A 23551-nucleotide genomic window follows, 5' to 3' on the forward strand; every position below is an offset into this window, starting at 1 on the left:
TGACTCTTGATCTCAACTCAAGTTGTGATCTCATGGTGCTGGGGTCAAGCCCCCTGTCGGGCTCTCCCCTCAGCAGGGAGTCTGCTTGAGATTCTCTTTCCCTCCCCTTCCGCCCTTCTCCGCCCTCTCTCTCTCAAATAAATTTTTAAAAGCTCACATCAAACCTCTGAGGCAGGGATTATCATTGTCTCTACTTTACTGATGGAAAATTGAAGCTCAGTGGGGTTAAATAACTCGCCCATATTCATCCAGCTGGCATTCATCCAACTTTCTGTAGCAGAAAGACCTTGAACCATGTCTGTCTAACAACCAAGCCTGGGCAGTTACACATTCACTAGACCACAGGATGCAGAAGATGGGTGGAAAGGTAGCTCGAACACCAAGAGTCCAACCTCAGCTACAACTCTACAATTTCCTGCATGAGCCTAAGCAAATGATTTCACCCATACGCACCTCAGGCTTCTATGGTTCCTCATATATATATTTCTTCTGCATTTCTTATGCAGGATTAGGAAAAGTTAAATTGCTCAAAGCTTAAATACTTTCTAAATTAGCGTTGCTCATGTATATATGCTTACTTCTAAAATACAGGATTTTTTTTTTCAAATTCTAACCCTGTGACATCAGATGAAAGATATACAGCAGGCATCAATCTGTGAGCATCTCCCCTAGCAGAAGACTATTATGAAGGCCTCCCTTGAGGAAAAGCAAAAGTCATAGTATTATGTTTAGGATTTTGAAACAAAATCCCCTTCTGTGCTTTACAGAGATTCAAAGATAATTTTGGTGAGACAGAGAGATACACCTAATAGGAGAAATAACTAGTTTTATAAGTAGGGCTGCAAAGTATCTTGTATGTTCAGGAGCATCTCCTATAACTAATAATTTTTGTCCCACTTGCTATGTTGACTTTGTCAAAAAGTCTTAAATGCCTTCCACTCAGCTTTTTCAATACTTTTTTTTTAATCAATTATTTTTAGGCTACAATTTTAATGTTTAAATCTCTTAAATGACAACGCCAGGTAAGAATTATAGCACCACAAATAAAAATTAGGATAATCCTTTGGTTTTTCTTACAAGTTTGGCTGAGGAAGAGACCAGAATGGGGGAATGAGAATTAGATATATTTGCTTTTCATATTCAGGAAAGGCTAAAACTGTTCTTTGGCTAGAATCCCAGGTCCTGAACAATTAACCATCTTCAGAGACAACTTTAGATCAGTACCCTTTCTCTGAAAGTCAGCCAATAAGTGATAGTCCCTTGTCTCCATGAGAACCAGCCAGCAGATACCTCTCACCAGTGCCCATGTTTCTGAAAGGCAAATGTCCATAGTAGCTTTTCTCTCAAATCACACTAAACACAGATGCAAATCTGTCAAGTCCTAAACACTTGTGCTTCTTAAAATTCAACAGTCTCCCCAAAACTTATATACAAGGGGCAAGACAGTGCCTTCCAAGTACATCTGTCCCTTGAATCAGGCAAATGGAAAGTTCTCCTTTATCTCAGATGTGAGCTAGATTTATTGATTCACATATTCCCTAGTCTTTCAATAGTTTAACACATTTACAGTGAGCCATGAGTTCACATTGCCAAATGACAGATATATCCACTAACATAAGACAATCAAATGCAATCTCCAGTTCTTCCAGTGATGGCCATTATCTTTTTATTTGTATATATTTGAAACCCAGAATGACAAAATGCTTGTCAGTGTGTATGCATACATTTTCTGACTAGTGAACATTTACTAAGTAAGGAAAAGCCCTTTTGAAGTAATTCGTCCAGTGTGCAATTATTCATTCAATATCAAAAATGGTGAAAAGTCTGCTATAAACCAGCATATACTGATGGCTAAGAATATCACATGTATGATTTATTCAACTAGTACCAAGACAGTAATAAAATAAAATTTTTAATAGAGAAATTCAGATGCAGATGAAATAATCACAAAAGAAGCTGTAATAATGATCTGCACTATATAACATCAGTTTTTCAGCTCTAGTGATGGAATATACCATATCAGAAGTATTTTCATATTCTGAAAGTTTCAATTTCCAAGAAGAAATAATAGAATTTTTAAAAATGTAATAGCTCTTTTTACCATTACAGATATCACCAAAGATCTAAATGTCTCTGTTTTTCTATGGCATAGCCAAGGAAGCAAGTAATCATAATGCAAAATTAATTATTTTGCTAGTACAATATTTTTTATTATGAAAAAGTCTCCCTTATAAGGCTATTGTGAACAAAATAATATCCACTTAAGACTTCCAAAAAATTATTTGCAAAGGGTATCATATTGAGTTATGAGTTAATGAGAAAATTTGCATTGTTTTCAGTGAGAATAGACGTTATGGTGAAAGTTTGTGTAAAGGTGTGGACATGTTTATACAAAGCTGAAGTGAAACATGACCGATTCTAGGGAAGATATTGATCTGTCCTGCACACATTTTGCATAATGTTGTTCAAATGGCATCTTGTGTCCTTTCTATTGGCACTGAGGTCATTATCACAAAATTATTCTCTTCCTTCAGTAATTACTATTTGAACTGAACAATTAAAGTAATTTTATAGTTTTGTTACCAGCAAGCATTTTTCAATTCTCTTGCATTCAAAAGCCAATTTGGTCTGTATAAAAGATGCAGTTGACAGTCGCATGCAAAAGAATGAAATTAGACCACTGTCTTACACCATGCATAAAAATTAACTCAAAATGGGTTAAAGACTTGAATGAAAGACCTGAAACCATTAAACTCCTAGAAGAAAACAACAGTGGTAATCTCCTTGACATCAGACTTGGCAATAAGTTCCTGGATCTGATCCAAAAGCAAAATTAATAAGTGGAACCACATCAAACTAAAAAGCTACTGCACTGCAAAGGAAAAATGAAATGGCAGCCTGCTGAACAGAAGAAAATATCTGCAAAGCATATATCTGATAAGAGTTTAATATCCAAAATATATAAAAACTCGTACAACTCAATGGCAAAAAACAATCCAGTTAAAGAATGGGCCGAGGATCTGAATAGATATTTTTCCAATGAAGACATCCAGGTGGCCAACCGACACATGAAAAGAAGCTCAACATCACTCATCACCAGGGAGATGCAAATCAAAACCAAAATGAGATACCACCTCACAGGTGTTAGAATGGTAATCCTCAAAAAGACAAAAACTAACAAGTGTTGATCAGTGTGTTGAAAAAAAGGAACCCTCTGTGCACTGTTGGTGAACACGGTAAATTAGTGCACTTACTGGACAACAGTATGGAGGTTCCTCAAAAATTCTTAATTATAATTATCATATGATCCAGCAGTTCTACTTCTGGGGACTTATCCAAATTAAAAAAAAAAAAAACACTAAGTCATAAAAACATAGGTACCCCAATGTTTATAGCAGCATTTTATCTAATAGCCAAACTATGGAAATAGCCCAAGTGTCCACCAACTGATGAATAGATAAATAAGATGTGGGGTGGGGTGTGTGTGTGTGTGCACACGTATCTGTCTATGTAATGCATATATATAGAAGATGTGATATATATTATTGCATTATATACATATAATGGAATATTACTTAGCCATATAAAAGAATGAAATTTTGCCATTTGTGACAACATGGATAGACCTTGAGGGCTTATGCTATATGAAATAAGGCAGACAGAGAAGGGCGACTACCATAAGGTCTCATATGTGGAATTTTAAAACAATAACAAGAATAACAAAACCAAGCAAATAAATACTGAGAACAGATTGGTGGTTGCCAGAGGCTTGAAGCAGGGAGTGGGAGAAATCGGTGAAGGTGGTCAAAATGTACAAACTTTCAATTATCAAATAATTAAGACATAGGAATGTATTAATGTATAACGTAATGAATATAGCTAAAAAAAGGCCTCATCTCGGGACATCTGGGTGGCTCAGCCATTGAGCATCTGCCTTCAGCTCAGGGCATGATCCTGGGATCCGGGATCGAGTTTCACATCAGCCTCCCTGCAGGGAGCCTGCTTCTCCCTCTGCCTGTGTCTCTGCCTCTCTCTGTGTCTCTCATGAATAAATAAATAAATCTTTAAAAAAATAAATTAAAAAAGTCCTCACCTCAATGAAAAAACCTTATGTGCGGTAATAGGTGTTAATGAAATTTATTGTGGTGATCATTTTGCAATATATACAAATATCCAATCATGATGTTGTACACCTGAAACTAACGTGATGTCATATGTCATTATAACTCAACAACAAAATAGAAGGCAACCCAAAACAACAAAATAGGAGGCATAACCAAACCAAACCAAACCTAAACACACGCACACACGCATGAAAACAAATACAGTTGCAAGATACCTGAGTTTACCTAAAGCACTGAAATTACACTTCACTTCTGCTTAAAAAAAATTCCTGTTGACTTTTTAAATAATCTGTTAAGGTCTACTTATTTCCAGTTCGTAGTTCCCAAAATCTCAATGGTAGGATCATGCCACTTGAGAAGTGCAACCAGTGTTATGAAGTATTTCATTGCTTAAAGATATTTGTTGGGTCCTTTCAAGAAATGTTGTAGACCTTTAGTATAAAGGCTGTACTCAAAAGCCCCAACATCACTTAACAGGGAAAGAAATTCCACTTTGAAGTGGGTAATTATTATGTCATGAAAGATGGTATTATGTGCTTCAACAAATCAAATTTATAGAGCAGTTCTCAGTTGTTAACCTTATGCCAGTACATGTTTGCTATACTGGCTTGTAATGCTAATGATGAGTGTGTATTTTCTTATTAATAAATATTCGGTGGGCAAAAACATGAAATAAGTTGAATGTGACCACTGGAGAAGTTATGTTGTGATGGAAATGGAACTTATAATTCAATGGCATGAAAATTTTATCAGCCAATTTTGCAAAACAAGGATTGATAGAAACAAATCATCAGAGAAATGTAATAAAAAAAGAGGTCTATCTAAATACTTAGAGACATAATTTATTTCACATTAACAACTTTTTTTTTTTAGTATAAGTGTGGCTCATGGAGTATTTTATTTTATCTCAATGAGCATACACATAGGCAATTAGGAATAATTCAAATTTAATTGTGCATCCTGCACTTTTTTTTTTTTTTTTTTTTTTTTTTTGCTTGTGTGCTAAATCTGGTCACAGTCTCTGTAATGTTGTTTTTAAATGCAAATAAAGCAACTGAATCACTCTGGATATTAAGAGAAACTACCCTTTGAACAAAAAGCCCGTTAATGTAACAATATCAGGAAAAAGAACGAATGGAAGAAAAGCTCATCTCTGCTGCATCAGGTAAGACTGAAGAGTTTCTCCTTTCAGTTTCCTTGGGGAATAGCTTGACTTTGAGAGGATGTTTCCAGACAGAATTCAGCCTTGACAATATGAACAAGTCAAACAATGACGTTCTCAAGATCTACGAATTCTAAGCCACGGCCATACTATGGGGGGAAAAGTTCCCTTCCTGAGAAATTCCCAACCTGGGCAAAAGGTGAAGAAACAAGGAGATGGCTGATTGATGAAATATGATCTTCTCCTTATCTTCACAACATACAATAAACTAGATTTCTTTCCATTGTTAGTAACTTGTATTCTGATTATGCCATGTAGGTGGGGAAACAAACAAAAAATGAAATAGTCTTTTTGTGATACACTGAAGATAATGCAAAATTAATTTTATAATTATACTTCAGATAAGTCAAGACCTAGAACAATAATCTTTGACCATGCACAGACCTTTTAATCCATTTTTATAATTTCAAGACAATGTATAATATGACGGCCCTTATTTGTTTGTTGATCTTGCAGGCCAAACCTCTTTCTCTATCACGTAGCTCTGCCTTCAGAGCTAGGAGGTTTTGTATTCAATCTAAACTGAAATTTATGTTACTTTTACATTTTAACATTCATATTATGTAGTTTAATTTGACCTCAAATAACATATGGGTTTGCAGCTATCTGAAATATTAAGTGGCTTATGGAAGTGTTCAAGAGGCTCCTATTTCAGACCATGTGAGTGCTTTCAAAATATAGCTTTGATAGATCATCTTAGATTTTCTCATTTGTCTTTAGTGGGCTTTTATAAAAACAAACTGTCCCTCCAACTTTGTGATTCATCACTAACTGTGCTTATGAATCTATGTAGATCACCAAAGAAATGATCCTGCTGTGTTTGGATCATAGAGACAGGTGCTGAGAAAGAGAAAGGAAGGAAGAGGGAGGAGAAGGAAGGAGGGAGGAAGGAGGTCTACTTAACCTGTGGGTAAGAATACAGTGTTTAAGGAGACTCTCAGGGACATCGTTCCATTGTACACTCACCCTACACAGATTATTAGGTCATCCAAATACTTCTAAACAACTTGAGACTGGAACTGTCACACATCCCAGTACAGTTGAGATATCTGCCAATAATGATACTACCCATCCAAAAGCTGTGCCAAATTGGCCCTGGGTCAAGCTGAGTTATCAAGTCAGAAGATGAGAACAGAATTTATATTTCTTAATTAGATTAAATCCAAAGGGTAAAATAGCTCTGCATCTTGTCTTGACTGCCAGAGCTACTCAGGCTCTGATACTGTCATGGCAACTCCGGCTTGACCCCAGCTTCCCTAGCAACTGGTCATGGCTCAAATCGAGCAGTGCTTTCTTGCTTGCAAATACACAAGAGCACGTAGAAAGTTCCAGGATCTTGCTCTTGGTGATACGCTTCACAGTTATTTTCCCGTTACACTCAGAAACAAGTGTGTTGGCTTCAGGCTTGGCTTATTACTCTCCATTCCCATTTTAAGGGTCAGTTCTGAGGGAGATGATGAGCCCTCTGTCCTCAAATCCTTGCCACAAACGCCATCAGAGTGAATGATCTTTGTCTCTAAACATTAGTTTGTACGCCCATGTCTTTCCCCCATCAGATAACAGACCCTGGTCAAGTCTAGGCTCATACAGTTTTGTCCTCACTTAGAGTTTGTCTGCTACTTGATCCCTACTTACATTTTTATCCTCCAACCTTAATATCTACCTTTATTTATCAGTCTACCTCCCTGTAAACTCAATATGCCCATCTTCTCGCCTCCATCTCCTTCATTTAGCTTTCTGTTCCTATGACATGAATTAAGCAACACATGGTCTAGTCAAAGAAACACCTTTGGACATGTCTCTATGGCTAATGATCAACTGATGACCATTCTGTGTCTATAAGAGAAAATGAGAGGCTTGATATTTCTCATCTTTCTAAATTGATATGCTTTTCTTAGCCCTCTACATAACATGACACCCACCATCAGGTGAAAGCCTATTAACCTGGTGTTTATTCCTCAAACATCCTTTGTATGCTGTGTGCTACTAAACCAATGTTGCAAATAGTTGGTCAGTCCTAGCCTGAAGACATATTTTATATGAACTATACATTCTTCACCTACATAATTATTAAATTATTTGCAAACACTTAAAATTTGGGAAAATTCCAGTGTAAATCTTTTTCATAAATTGAATAATTGAAGTATCTGGGAACATTGGCCTCTTTCCCACGTGACATTATCCACATTGCCACAGTCTGCACTACTCCCTGCTGTCTACACAAAAGCGCAGGGTTGATTGCAATGCTATTATTACTTTTATGGTAATAGGGGTAAGTTTCCTTCAGAGAAGGAAATAAAACAAGGAAATAAAACAAGGACATGTTTACAAAAAACAGAAAGGCATTTATGCTTCTTGTAGAACTCCTACATCTTTAATAGACAAAACAAAAGTCTTCAGGTAAAAAGAAATGCTTCTGGCTTGCTATACTTATGCTACCTGTGTAGCTGCTGTAAGTATTGTTCTTAGATTCTGTTATAGACAAAGGGTCTATGAACTATGGCCTGCTATCCAAATCCAGTCCATTGCCTCTTTTTGTAAATAAAGTTTTATTGAAACACAACCATGCTCATTCACTTCCATATTCTTTGCTTACACATACAACATATGAGCCGAATAGTTCCATCATAACTCTCTTACCCCAAAGACATTTACTAACTGTCCCTTTAAGAGAAAGTTTGTTGATTCCTGCTATAGAATAGACAGTATCCAGGAAAAAGCTGGAAGCTTCAAAGTTGATGGATCTTAAAATCAAAATATGAGGGCACCTGGGTGACTCAGTTGAATGTCTACTTTGGGCTTAGGTCTGATCTCATGGGGATGAAGCTCCATGTCAGGCTCCCTGCTTCTTCCTCTCCCTCTACCCCTCCCCTCACTTGTCCTCTCATTCACTCTTTCTCAAATAAATAAAAATCTTTAAAAAAGAAAAATTTGATTAGCAATAATATAAAACAACATGTAATCAAGCACCAAATTTCTTTTTTTTTTCTTTTCTTTCCTTTTTTTCCAGCAGTACCACTCCTGGGAATTTATTCCAGAGAAATGAAAAAAAAAAAAAAAAAAAAAAGCATTTACACAGGCATTACACATGTGAAGGCACCTCTGCAGAGATGATAAAGATTCCTCAAATGTCTTCAATGTTGATTTTTAAAAGATTTGAGAGAGCATGCAGTGAGAGGGGCAGAGAGTAAGGGAGACTCTGAAGCAGACTCCCCACCCAGCCGGGGCCGAGCCCCACCTGAGGTTCCACACCACAACCTCGAGATCCTGAACTGACCCAAAATCAAGAGTAGATGTTTAGCTGACTGAACCACCCAGGAGCCTCTCAAATGTTCTTAAGTGCAAAATTCATGCTGTGAACCCTTGGGGGTGGGAGGACAGCTGGGACACCCAGTCTACCTAGAAGGGTGGGAGGCCTGGAGGGCCTGAAGGTAGGAATAGGGATGTGGGAGGGTGCCTGCAACCCCTTCCCATCCGGCGTGAGGCAGGACCTCCCAACGCACCCTTGGTCTTCAGGGTGCCAGGCTAAGTGCTGACTGGACCCCCGACCTACAGTGATGACACGGGACCCCATTGTCGGCGGAACCCTGGCACCCCAGGGTTCCACTGCTGCCTGGCGCTACTCTGCATTCCCAGGCAGTGGGAGGCACTCGTGCCTGGATCTGGCTCACAGCCCCCGAACAAGCCCACTCTCCCCAGTACCCCAATGTATAAAGTGTAGGTGCTCACACAGCGACAAGTTCCAGGTGAGTGGGACCTTCTCCCTGCACACCTCGGGTCACTGTGGTGCCTGTGGGTCCAGGTGGGGGTGCTGGCATCCTGGGTTGGGGTGAGAATGCACCGACCCCTGTGTGATGCCCATGAGGCAGCTCCTGAAGCCCTTCCACAGCTCCACGGGGTCAGAGCTGCCTCCCTGCTGCCCTAGGCCAGGGAAGGAGGCTGTGGTCAGGGCTAGGGCAGCTCATCCAGGACCCCTACTCCCCTGTAAGCCCTCTTCTGTGCAGGGGAGACCCAAGCCATGACCTTTCCAGTCAGTCCTAGGTACATGGACCCCGACATGTGATGACCAATCCCCCCACCCTGTGGTCCGGGGTGGACGATCAGGGCTCTCTGGGTCCTTCTGGTCCATGAGCAGGCTTGCTCTTCACAAACTAGAACATGGAGGCCCTCATGTCCCCCGCCCCCCCGATCCTCCCTCAGGCTATTCACAAAACACTGTATACAGGGTGTGTAGTTTGTTCACACTTTTGCTGGCATAAGTTGTTAATTTTGATTAAGTCTAGTTCATTGCTTTTTCCCTTTGGTCGTTGTGCTTGTCGAATCTAACAGAAATCTTCAGTCTGCCCCAAGCCCGCAGGAACACTCACTGGAAGGCCCATCCACCGCCATCTCGGTGCCACCCCTGAGTTGGGAGACGTCACCCCAAGCATCAGGTCAGCAATACCCCTAGCCTCCTGGGTTCCCTTGAAGCACCAAATTTCTTGAGAAACATTTATAATGCACAGTAAAACTTAAGAAAAGTGAGAGACGGAGATGAACAGTTTGGTAAAGAATTCCAAGACACATTGGTGAGAATGGTTCCTGAAGTATTTCAAGAATATGTTACAAAACAAATGTAAATATCTCCAATTTGCCTCAGTCAGAAAGCTCCTGTATAAAGCTCTTGCTTAGGAACAAAGAAGAAAACAACAGTTAAATGTATTTCAATGGAACATATATGGAGAAAGATGACACTCGTAAAATGAAAGACATAGAAGCTGGGGAAAGGATGCTTTTCTTTAACAGAATTTGTATGTTTTCATTTTTGTTTCCCAATGTAATGTGAATTAATATATTTTAACTTTTAAAATTTGATTATTGAAAATAAGATACTGTCTCAGCATCAAAATAAGACATTGGCAAAGATGTGAATACATCCTCTATGCATGTGTCATTGTCAAATTAAATCATTTTATGACATATTTAATACGATTCTTTGCTTTCTCTAATAATTTCAAAGTATAGCCATGACTAAGTAAGACAGTTTTACCAAGGGGAAATTATGATTGTGGGAAAAGCAGTATGAACATTTCCCATACATAATATGTCAATATATGACTACATCTCTCTGACTTTATGTGGAGTCAACAAAGTAGGGTAAAAACTGATTCTTCATTTTCTAACTATGATAAACAGAAGGAAGACTTTTTTTTTTCAAGAAAAATGGTTTTTTGAGAGGAAATGGTTAATTATGATTCGGCTTATTAATTTTACAGTCTTTCAAAAATAAACAGAGTCTGTTCCTTAAAAAGTCATCAATTCTACAAGATGCTAAAGACTTATAACTTTTTTAAGTGAAGTAAAACAGTAGTAATTGTGTTTGAGTCAACTCTATGATGAACGAATCAATACAACATATTATCTATACACATTTATCTTCTCATGTGATATGAAAGAAAATCAATCACATAATCACATGATCTCTGAACTGTTGAGGAGATGGAATAAGTAGACCTGGTGTGAGACAAAGAATAAGGACATGTCAGGGTGGGTGAGATGCTCGTCCCACACTGGGCCTTCACATGGAAGACATGGTTGAAAGAAAAATATTTCTCTAGAAATGACTGACATCTATGAATGCAAAGACTCTCAGGTATCCTTATGTTTGCAAGTCTTCTTTACTGATTTATAAGTCTTTTCTTAAGAAATCTATGAACAATAGGAGCTATAGTTATGAAAACAAGAATTCAGTGCTGAAAATTAAATATGTAGATAAAGGATATTACCCCTCTGTTTCTATGAAATTAAAAAAAAAAAATGCCAAAAAAGCAGCAACATGGAGGTTTTCCCTGGAAGAAAACACATGTACTCTAGTACTGAAAGATAAATAGAGGTTATCCGGGAAAGAAGGCCCTAGGGATGGTGGAAGAAAGAGGGAAGCACTGCAGAAACACAGCAAAAAAGGGTGCAGGTAGGTGATAACGTCATCCACTGTGTCACCACACCTGAAAATGGAGAGTCGCCTTTACCACCAAGTTGTCCCCATTATGTCCTCAGTACTCAGCTTCACTCTGCTTTTTATTTACATGCCCAGAAAAGTATGTGAGCTGTGGTCTCTAGGTTTACTAAACACCCAGCACAGCACTCAGAACAATTCTTATAACAGAGTAGGTGCCTCGATATTTAATTTAAAATCAATAAAAAACAAACAAATAAATGCTTATATTGCAAAATGTTTTCAGGTTTTCACATTTTTTTCTTTCCTTGTTCATTGCAATCAATTCCTAACTAGTTCCCCTGCCTACTATTCTATTTCTCTCCTCTAAACTGTGAGATTATAACATTTTTTATGATATAAAAAGTTTTTATAATCTTCCAATGATTGAGCTTTAATAACACTGACACATTGCTGTGATGACATAAAAATAATAAAAAACACTGGGAAGGCAATTTTACACCAAATAGTGATAGCTTTTCTTCATTAATTCCACTCTTGGAAATCTATTTATGTAGGGATATAATCCAAATATAGAAGGGGAAAGTTATATCCAACAGTTGTTCATTATAACTCACAGGAGTAAAAATTCTAATAATCTAAACATATAACAATAAGTAAACACTATTTAAATTCTGGCATTTTGTCTCAACGCAGTGATAGTACAAACATTAGAAGTGATAACTGTCAATGTTATATGCTAATGTACCAGTGCTCATATCAGCACAAGGTAAAACAGAATTTAAAGTTTCATAAACAATTTCAATACATATCTGAAATTTTACATATGCATAATTCATATTCATTTATTCATATATAATTTAACTTATAGATTTACATGTAATATAACATATATGTATACTAAGGTTATGTATGTACACAGAAAATGTGGGAAATAATACAACTAACACTTTTAACTTTCTTCTGAAATGAGAAAATTTTCAACCTTTGTCTTATGCAGTTAAGGCTTGTCTGGATTATTATAATGAGTATATATTTTAGTAATAATTTAAAAACTAAAGATCTAGAACTCCCAAGAAAGATGGCAGAGGAGGAGGATTGTAGGCTTATCTTGTCCCCTGGAAACAAATACATCACACCCACATCAGTGTAAATAATCCAGGAAATGGACCAAAGACTGTCAGAAGACTCCCACCACTAAATGTAGAGAAGAGGACACACTGAAAACAGTAGGAAAGGTAGAGACAGAGTCAGGAGCCAAGCTGACATGCGAGGCTGTCCAAGGAGGAGGGACATTGTGGACACGAATAAGGGAGAAGGATTGACTCTACATTGGGCACTCCAGGCACAAGGGATCTGCACTGGGAAGACAAATCCCCATCACAGTTGGCTCTGGAAAGCAGAGGCACTCAATTTTTCCAATTCTTATAATCAGCAAGGCTTAACAACTGGAACTTTAAAAATCAGATGCCCAGCTCTGCAAGAGCCCAGAGAGTGAGAGGAAATGGAGTCCCCACCCTTAAAGAAACAGCACAACAAACAGCCCCACTGAGAAATAACAAAGAAGCAGCAGTATGAAAAACACATTGGATACACTGGAAGGGAATCTGTTTATTCATCTCAGAGCATGTGCTGAGGTGGACAGAGATCTTTGGGAGACTTCTCGAATAATAAAGCCCTGGCAGGTACCATTTCTCTCCCCCGTCCCCGAGTCTAGAGACATGGACACTAGAAAAATTAGCACAGCACAAACATTCCACCTAGCTTGCTAACAGCTCTCCCTGCCCCTTCTCACTTCTGCTGACCCACCCCCTCCAACTGTACTCAGCAGGCATTCCCCAAATCAGCACCAGGTCCTCTTCCACAAACCTTACTAACACTGTGCATTTTGCTCCCACACTTTCTGCAGACCCATCCACACCCCCATCCTCTTTCACAAGTCTTCCAAGTGGTGCCAGTATGCAAGCAGCAATGACAGGAACCAGCACCACTCCAAAGTGGTTCCTGCCCCAAGGAGAAGAGAAGATAATCAAATACACTAGTCTGACTGGAGCCAGAACAATGGGCTGGGGTAGACATCTGGTCTGACTGCAGGCCCTGCTCACCAATGAAATCCTCCCAGAGGTCAACACAGGGAGAAACCCCTGTAGTTTGGTGCTACTACATCTCTGGCAAATACCTGGTCTGACTCAACTCAAACCCAAGGTGGCTCCAGACTAGCCCACTAACAACACAGGGACTAAACACTGCTCACAATAGGCAAAGAGATCCACTGGGCTAAAGTGGACTAAAGAGATGACTGGACTAAAGGCAAAAGTGGCTCATCCACAACAGCAGGGTGCATGCAATACACACAGGAGACAGCCCTACACCACTAGGTTCTGATGAACAGAAGACACTGCTCTGAAGGGCACTATACAATGTCCTCTTCATAAGGCCACTATTTTCAAGAGCAGGACACAACTCACTTTCCTAAAACACAGAAACAGACAGAAAGTTAGACTAAAGAAGAAAAAAGAGGGGGAAAAAAAGTTAGACACAGAAACTTAGACAAAAGAGTCATGTCCCAAATGAAAGAACAGAACAAAATCACTGCAAGAGATCTAAACAAAACAAAGATAATATGCCTAATAGGGAATTCTAAATAATGATCATAAAGATAACTCACTGGACTTGAAAAAGAGTGTACTACCTAACTAGAATTCAAATAAAAATTAAACAACAACAACAACAGATTTTTAACTATGTAGAATGAACTGATGGTAACCAAAAAGGAAGTGGATAAGGAAATGGGTTAAATCAGTGATGGGAATTAAGAAGTACATTTGCTGTGATGAGCACCAGGTATTTCATGTAAGTGCTTGAATCACTATATTGTACACCTGAATTTTATATTACACTGTATGTTAACTAACTGGAATTTAAATAGAAACTTCAAAAACTCATAATATTTTTTTTAAAAGACTGGAATACATAAAGACGAATGAGCCAGGGAGGAAGAACTCAATAACTGAAATTTGAAATACAGTAGATGGGATACATAGTAGCCTAAAGGAAGCAGAACAGATTAGTGACCTGGAGGACAGAGTAATGGAAAGAAACCAAGAGGAATAGGAGAGAGAAAAAATAATAACAATAAATAAAAATAGATTAAGGGAACACAGCAACACCATGAGGCATAAAAATATTCACATTATAGGGATCCCAGAAGGAGAATGGAAAAAAGGGGGGACAGGAAATTTATTTGAAAAATAATAGCTGAAAACTTCTGGAATCTAGGGAAATAAACAGAAATCCAAATTCAGGAGGCAGTGCTCCCAACAAAATTGACCAAAGGGGTCCACACCGAGACATGTAGTAAATAAAATGGCAAAAAAAAAAAAAAAAATAGTAACAAAGAGAGAATTTTAAAGACAGCAAGAGAAAAGAAAACAGTTGTATATAGGAGGGGGAAAAAACCATAAGGCTATCAGTTTTTTTTTTTTTTCCAGTGGAAACACTGCAGGCCCAAAGAGAGTGGCATGATATATTCAAGGTACTGAAAGAAAAAAAAAATCTACAGCCAGAAAGAATCTATCCAGCAAGGCTATCATTCAGAATAGAAGGAAAGAGAAAAGAGATTCCCAGACAAACAAAAAGATAAAGGAAATCATGACCACCACACAGCTATACCAAAAAGGTTAAAGGGGACTCTGAGTGGAAAGGAAAGACTAGAAGCATGAATAAGAAAAGTATGAAGCAGAAAAGCAGTAAAATTAAGTATATCTATAAAAATAAATCAAGGGACTCACAAAATTAAAGGACGTAAAGCGTGACACCATATACCTAAAATGTGGCAGGGAGAGGAGTAAAAATTTAGTGCTTTCACAATGGATTCAAACTTAAGTGACCATCAACTTAATACAGACTGTTATCTGCACAAGATGTTATACATAAATCAAAAACCAGTAGTAGATATGCAAAAAGTAAAGAAATCCAGTATATCACTAAGTAAAGCCAGGGAACCCCAAGAAAAGAAAGCAAGGGAGAAAAGAACAGAGGAGAATGACAAAAACAAACATAAAACAAGAAACAATATGGCAATATGTACATACCTATCAATAATTATATTGAATTTAAATGGACTAAACACTCCAACCAAAACATATAGGGTGACAGAATGAATAAAAAATAAAGACCCATCCATATGCTGCCTACAAAAGACTTTTTTTTTTCAGAAGACTATTTTTGGGCTTAAAGACACATGCAGATTGAAAATGAAGGCTTGAGAAAATATTTATCACGCAAATGGAAGTGAAAAAAGAGCAAGGGTAACAATATACATATCAAACAAAATAGACTTTAAAACAAAGATTGTAGTGAGACAAAGAAAAACACTATATAATCTTAAAGGGGACAATCCAACAAAAAGATATAATGATTATAAGTATGTATGTGACCAACATGGGAGCAGCCAAATACATAAAACAATTAATAACAAACTAAAAGGAAGTAATCTATAGTGTACAATAATAGGGGACTTTAACACCCACTTATATCAACAGATAGATAATTTAAACAAAAAATCAACTAGGCAACAGCAGCTTTGAATGACACATTGGATCAGATGGATTTAATACATATATTCAGAACATTCCATCCTAAAACTGGAATACACATTCTTTTCAAATGTACATGGAACTTCTAGAAAATACATCATATTAGGCCACAAAACATGTCTCAACGACTTCAAAAAGACTGAGGTCATATCTTTCCAATCACAACACTTTAAGAGTAGAACTACAAGAAAAAAAATCTGCAGAGAACACACATACATGAAAGTTAAATGACATGCTACTAAACATTGAATGAGTCAACCATAAAATCAAAGAAGAAATGAAAAAGTCCACAGAGACAAACAAAAATGAAACACAATGATCCAAAACCTTTGGGATGCGACAAAAGTGTCTCAGAGAAGGAAGTATATGGCAATACAGGCCTACCTCAAGGAGCAAGAAAAGTCTCAAACAACCTAACTTTATACCTAAAAGAGTTGAAAAAGAAAAACAAACAAAACCCCAAACCAGCAGAAGGAAGGAAGTAATAAAGATTAGAGCAGAAATAAATGATACAGAAACTAAAAAAAAAAAAAAAAAAAGAAAATCAATGAAACCAGAGTGTGTTCTTTGAAAATATAAACAAAATTAATAAAACTTTAGCCAGATTCACTAAAAAAAAAGATTTTTTAAAAAAAGATATCAATAAAATCAGAAATGAAAGAGTAGAAATAACAACTGACACCACAGAAATACAAAGGATCGTAAAAAGAATATTATGAAAAATGTATATGCCAACAATTGAACAAGCTAGAAGAAATGGATAAATTCCTAGAAACATACACATACCAAGACCAAATCAGGAAGAAACAGAAAAGTTGAACAGATCCATTACTAGCATAAAATTGAATCAGTAATCAAAAAACTCCCAACAACAAAGTCCAGGACCCGATAGCTTCACATGTAAATTCTACCAAACACTTACAACGGGGGTGGGGGTGAAGAGAGTTAATACCTATTCTTCTCAAATTATTCTAAAAATAGAAAGAAAAGAAAGAGGAGCTACCACATTCATTCTATGAGGCCAGCATTGGCCTAATTCCTAAATTAGATAAAAATACTACAAAAAAAAAAAAAAAAAAAAACCTATAGACCAATCCCTCTGATGAACACATATGTAAAAATCCTTAAGAAACTATTAGTAAACCAAATCTAACAATAAATTTAATCTATTTAACAATCCAATTTATAATCGCATCAAAAAGAATAAAATGCCTAGGAATAAACTTAACCAAGGAGGTGAAAGGCCTGTTCTCTGGAAACTATACAACACTGATGAAAGAAATGGAGGACGGCATAAATAAATGGAAAATAATTCCATAATCATGGTTTTGAAGAATTAATATTGTTTAAAAGTCTGTAGTAACCAAATAGCCAAAGCAATTTTGAAAAAGAACAAAATTAGAGGTAGCCTAATCCCAAATTTCAGAATATACCACAGAGCTATCGTAATCAAAGCAATGTGGCACTGGCACAAAAATAGTGACATAGATCAATGGAACAGAACAGAGAGCCCAGAAATAAACCCACGATATCTGGTCAATTAACCTTTAACAAAGGAGGCAAGAAAAAAAAAAATAAAAGGAGGCAAGAATACCCAATAGGAACAAGTCAATCTCTTCAACAAATGGTATTGGAAAAACTAAACAGTAACACGCAAAAGAATGAAACTGGACCACTTTCTCACACCACACACAAAAATAAACTCAAAATGGATTAAAGACCTAAATGTGGGAAACTTGAAACCATAAAAATCCTAGAAGAGAGCACAGGCAATAATTTCTCTGACATCAGCCATAGCAACATCTTTCTAGATATTTCCCTTAGAGGCAAGGGAAACAAAAGCACAAATGAACTATTGGGGCTATATCAAAATAAAAATCATCTGCAGAGTGAAGGAAACAATCAGCAACTAAAATACAAACTACTAAACATGAGAAAATATTTGCACATGACATATTCAATAAAGGATTAGTGTCCAAAATATATAAAGAACTTAGACAACTGAACACAAAGAAATCCCCAAATAATCTAATTTAAAAATGGTCAGAAGACATGAACAGACACTTTTCCAATGAAGACACCCAGATGGCCAAGAGACATGAAAAGATACTCAACATCACTCGTCATCAGGGAAATGCAAATCAAAACCACAATGAGATATCACCTCACACCTGTCAGAGTGGCTAAAATCAACAGTACAAAAAATAAGGGTTGGCAAGGATGTGGAGAAAAAGGATCCTTGAATGCTGCTGGTGGGAATGCAAACTGGTGTCGCCACTGTGGAAAACAGTGTGGAGGGTCCTCAAAAATCAGCCAAGATATGGAAGCAGTCCAAGTGTCCATCGATAGATGAATGGATAAACGTGATACGTAAAAAAAAAAAAAAAAAAAGTGATATGTATATATGTGTGCACCTGCACAAAAACAATGGAATATTCTGCCAAAAAAAGATTGAAATCTTACCATTTGCAACAACATGGATGGAGCTAGAGAGTATAATACTAAGCGAAATAAATCAGTGAGAGAAAGACAAATACCATAGAGTCTCACTCATATGTAGAATTTAAGAAACAAAACAAACGAGTAAAGGAAAAAACAAAAAGGAGTGAGACAAACCAAGAAACAGACTCTTAACTACGGAGAACACACTAATGGTTGCTGGGGGGAAGGGGGATAGATGAAGTAGGTGATGGGGATGAAGGAGAGCATTTGTCATGATGGAAAAAAAATGAAATTCAATTAAAAAAGGAAAACTTCAAAATGAGAAAAGTATGTGCTGGTATAATAGAGAACTAATTTTTTTTTCTTCTCCATTTTGTATTTACCTCTAATAAGCATTACATTTAAAAGCAAAAATATATCAACTTTTTTTTTCTTTACTAAAAATTGTGAAACTGTTAAAAGGAAATGTATAGTTTGTGTTTCTCTATATGTTCAGTGATTTGCTTTGTTGGGGTCAAGTTTTATTTGCTGCATAAAATATTAAACGTGACTCCACAATTATGTGGGAAAATGAATCAAGGCTTAGTTTTTGGATTACCATTTATGACAATATCCTTTCTTTTCTGAGTGGGGTTAAACTAAATAAAAATGAAGAGAAAGAGGAAAGGTATTTGAGGTCAGAGACCTAGGGTGTGTCAGCTAGTGTTTGTACATATTTCAGATCTCATTTTTAGAAGCTTTAGGGGGTTTTCTGAGTATGAAAACTTGGTCAGACCCCGACTTGTCCAAGCAGAGGAGGCCTGTGAGGAGGAAATCATTGGGGTCATCTGTAACTGCCCCTGCCCCTGCCCCCCAGCTAGGGCGCCGCTCAGGGAAATGCCATCTGGACTGCACCCACCTGCAGATGCTTATGCTCTTCCACATGGCAAATTCACAGGATTCCAACTCCTCCCTTCATCTAATAATTCTTACAATTATCATGAGTAGTGTTTTTACCTCAATAGTTAGCAGTTGCCGGTCATGTCGTTTCAAGAAATCCTTTAATTTATTTAATGGGATGATAAATTCTAAGCACAATCCTTGCAAAAATTTTCATTTGCTGAAGTGACACTTGCGAGCCAGCTAATATTTAAAAGAGCAAAAAAGAAGGAAGAGACTTGTCGATCCACTGAAATTTTAACATTAGTAGAGGATTTTAGGAAGACATTTGGGCAGAATTAAGGATTCGTGGTAAAAATCAGATAGTTTTATATAAGAATTGAAACTGATTACTTTTTGTGTATCTGTCAGTCACTTCATCCTGCCTCTTGCTTAGAACAGTCACAAAATTACACAAAGAACAACGAATAGGTATTTTTCCACTTACTTACTTTTGCAACCCAGGTGAAAATTTTTTTGCACATTTTTCCTTTTATTGAGACATATTTGATACATAGCATTACACCGAAACACACTTCATGAGCTGAAGTGTGAATCACCCTTCGTCTACATCTTATTTATCTATTTCTTCCCCCAGCTGTGATAATTTCTAGACCATAAAGAACGCTTCTAAACCAACAGCACTGCCATCCGGTTATCTGCTCATCTTGTGGCTCTGGCCACAGCAGACCCAAAGTCCTACCTTTGATGGGTAAGTGGACAGTCCCACAGTCCCTGAAGGTAGTAACAGACTTCCATGCTTACCAACTCTATTTTTTTTAAACCTGTTTCAAATTCTGCAAACAAAATAAAAATAATACAAATTTTTAAGACCTTCATGTGTTTGGCATGATGACCCCACTCTGTCTGCTCCCCAATATTCCCAGAGTGACGTCAATGTCATTTGGTGATAGATGCCCCCACCGTCATAGCGCCTGGGATTCCAGGTCCCCTGCTCATGAGACAGGGGGTGTTTATTGTTTTACCCACCATACTGTCATGGGGTGGTTCTGTATGGCACTGGCCAGTTTGAAATGAGGATGGTGGCTCGTCCTGACCACACGGGGGATCGTTTCACAACAACAAGAGGGGATTCATGACACAAAAAGAAAGCTTGATGCCAAGACATTAACTTGGCTTCATTACTAGCCCCAGAGAAAATGTTTTTATTCAAATAGTAAATATGACATGTAATAAGAAAACACATTTGGATACATGAGTGAAGATTTATAAATATCATATAGAAACACAAAGGAAAAAATACAGTTTAAAACTTTTCCAAACGCGCCTACTTAAATATACCCTATTTTATTTCAAGACTTTTTGGTTGTGTGGAAGCTCATGTATCTCTGTGTAATCAACTGATTTCAATACATATTCGAGTAAATTTTTTATCAGGCTGTTAACTTTTGGGGTTAACTCTTCTGGGTCAGATCCGGAAACTGATCTTATCTGTTACTGTTGACATAATGTTGAGTTTCTGTTTGTTCATCATTTACTTAGTCTAAAATGAGGTATTTAAAAAAATAATAATGAGGTATTTTATTATTATTTATATCACAGTAGCTCAAAATTGTTTAGGAATGGAGTTTTGTCTTTGTTTTTACTTTTAATTTCCAAGCATTTGTTGGTTTTTTTAATTCTAAGCTTATTTTCTAGATTTTTTTTTTTACATTGGGTGTTTAGTATCAACTCTACTGTTAGAAAACATGAATAATTTAGTAGTAATATAATTCAGAATTGCTCTATCCCTAATTTTTAAGTCCTCTTGATCTAGTAAAAGCAGACAAAACAAATTTAAAGTTTTATGTTATTATGTTTTCTCTGGTTTTTTTTTTTATACATTTGGATGAGGTCACTCATTTACTGCTGTAGTCAAGAACTCTTTATTTAACATGAAATTACATCTAGCTCTCTTTGAGGAAAGGAAAAAAACTGGCAATAGATCAATATAAAGTTCCTGCTTATAGCATATCTGTTCTATTAGGAAAAGCAAGGGAAAATGACTACATAAAATGCAAATTCTTTAAAAGTAAGGAGACATGCATTAGGAAAAAATAAAACAGAGAGGGAAGTGGGGGGGATAAAGAAGAGAGTGTTGCTATCCTAAATCAGGTGCTGAAGAAAACAGTGGCACAAACCTGGATATTTAGTAGATTCTTTTTTAATGAAAAGTGAGAAAGCAGAAGGCAACTATTGTGGTGATGAAATTGCAAGAAACAGGAAAACAACAGCCGAGCCCCTAGTAACCACCTCCAGCACCCAATTAAAAGACTCTCTGAGTTAATAATACACACCTTCATTTTCCTTTCCTTCTTCTTTCCTTCTCCTTCTCTCCCTCTCTCCTTGGCTGACTTCCTTCCTTCCTTCCTTCCTTCCTTCCTTCCTTCCTTCCTTCCTTCCTTCTTTCCTGCCTCCTTTTTCTCTCTCTCTCATCTTCTTGATTTTGTTTCCCTTAAACTTTCAAGGTACTTCTCATATCCAGCCAATGAAAGGAATCGCTAATGTGTGCCAAATTCACCCAGAAGCTGAAGGTTTCACTTAAATTCCACATTAAAAAAATTAAAAGAGAAGAGAACTGCCGACATTTTCACTGTCCTGGGCACCAGGGACCTTGTCTCCTGCATACACCTGAGCAGAAGAAGGAAGTTCTGTTTTCTGAAAAGAAACCAACAAACTTCAGGATCAGGGAAACCAGACATAGTTGAGAGTAACCAAAAGTGGGGGGATTGAGTAAAAACCTGAATTCTAAATAGTAAGATGCCTCATTTGCATGTAGATTACCCTTTACCAAATGAAACAGTGCATTCCCCATAACTCACATGCTTAAAGAGTTTATAAGAGTGTATCTACACATTACTGATAGAAGAGCAAAACAAAAAGCAGTCTCTTACTTAGATATTTAATTTCTGTGTCATCTGTGAGTCACATATGTTATATATCCAGATATGTAGATATGGGATTTATGGTTGGCTTTTTATATCCAGATATTTCCATCACAAAGAAACATTTTGTAGTAATTCCTTGATGTTCTGGTAGTTTCCAAAATACATTATTATGAAACAGAAATATTTCATAATAGGAGCTACATGGACTCACATATGCCCACTCAAACCCAAGACGCGAATATTTGAGATTATTAATATTATTATATTGTTTAATTATTATGATTGTTTAATTCTATAATTAAAAATTCTATAAAATTCAATAAATTCTTTTTTTATATTTATTTATTTATTTATTTATGATAGACCTAGAGAGAGAGAGAGAGGCAGAGGAGGAGAGAGAAGCAGGCTCCACGCTGGGAGCCCTATGCGGAACTCGATTCCAGGACTCCAGGATCGCGCCCTGGGCCAAAGGCAGGCGCCAAACCATTGAGCCACCCAGGGATCCTCTAAAATTAAGTAAATTCTATAAAAAATTCTATAAAAAGTATTGTTTAATTCTATAATTATAATTCTAATAATTATTAATAATCATTTAATTATTAAATATTTGACTAGAATATCAATATTAGACCTGAAATCTTAGTGGTCTTTTCATTGCCCTCTGAGATGGAATACCCTAAAAACAGGTGGGTGTGGGAGCATACGACATATACACAAATTTCAAGCGTTTATTCTCTTAATCACATATTCACTTTCTCCCAACAGAAGCATCTAATAAGTGACAAGTCTGAAATTCTCAAGTTTCAATTCCAAACTCAGAGCTTTCCCCTCAAAAGGGGAGAAAAGAAAAAAAGAAGAGAAGAAAAAAAAAAGTCTGGCTAGAGAAGCAAATACTTGAACTAATAGCTACTGTTTCCTCATCAAACATTAATATCCTACCTTCTCCTGACTGCCTTAAAAGGACTCTCAGCAACACATTCTATAAAATTCTAAGGTTTTCATTAAAATGTTTGTTTAGATATGTGTTGTTTTCGGAATATCTTTTCTTCTGCCTGTGATGACTGCTTGTGACTCTAACGAACATTCCTCCTTGTTGTTTCTGAGAAGCCAGCCTCTTTGTGTTCGGTGAGCTCTTTTATGTTTCTTAATTAAAAATGTGCAGAGATAAAGGACAGTTGCACTAATTGTGCCTGGCAGCTGGCCTACCTTGCAACGACCCCTCTCTCTTCCTCCCTCTACTTCTTTGTTGAGGCAAAGTTGGCCCGGGAAAGGGAGGCAGCTCTGCCCAGCTCCAGATGGTGACAAAAACCATGACAGACTCAAAGTTTAGGACTCTGTTCCTGAGAACCCACATTGTACCACTGTAAGCAGGTGGCAAATAACGGGTGCCCCCTCCCCCCCGTTGCAGCACTGTTTTGAATATA

General features: G+C 37.1%; 1 long non-coding RNA gene across 1 annotated transcript; it reads left to right on the forward strand.

The window, feature by feature from the left end:
* Nucleotides 1–8942: 8942 nt before the first annotated feature.
* On the forward strand, nucleotides 8943–22839 carry LOC112656268 (uncharacterized). The gene is made up of 4 exons (XR_003134234.3): nucleotides 8943–9092; nucleotides 9676–9779; nucleotides 19838–19951; nucleotides 22491–22839. It is a non-coding gene; the product is annotated as an uncharacterized LOC112656268 (long non-coding RNA).
* The last annotated feature ends 712 nt before the right edge of the window (nucleotides 22840–23551 follow it).

Source organism: Canis lupus, chromosome 26 (assembly GCF_003254725.2).
Source record: "Canis lupus dingo isolate Sandy chromosome 26, ASM325472v2, whole genome shotgun sequence".
In the NCBI taxonomy this organism is placed as follows: domain Eukaryota; kingdom Metazoa; phylum Chordata; class Mammalia; order Carnivora; family Canidae; genus Canis; species Canis lupus.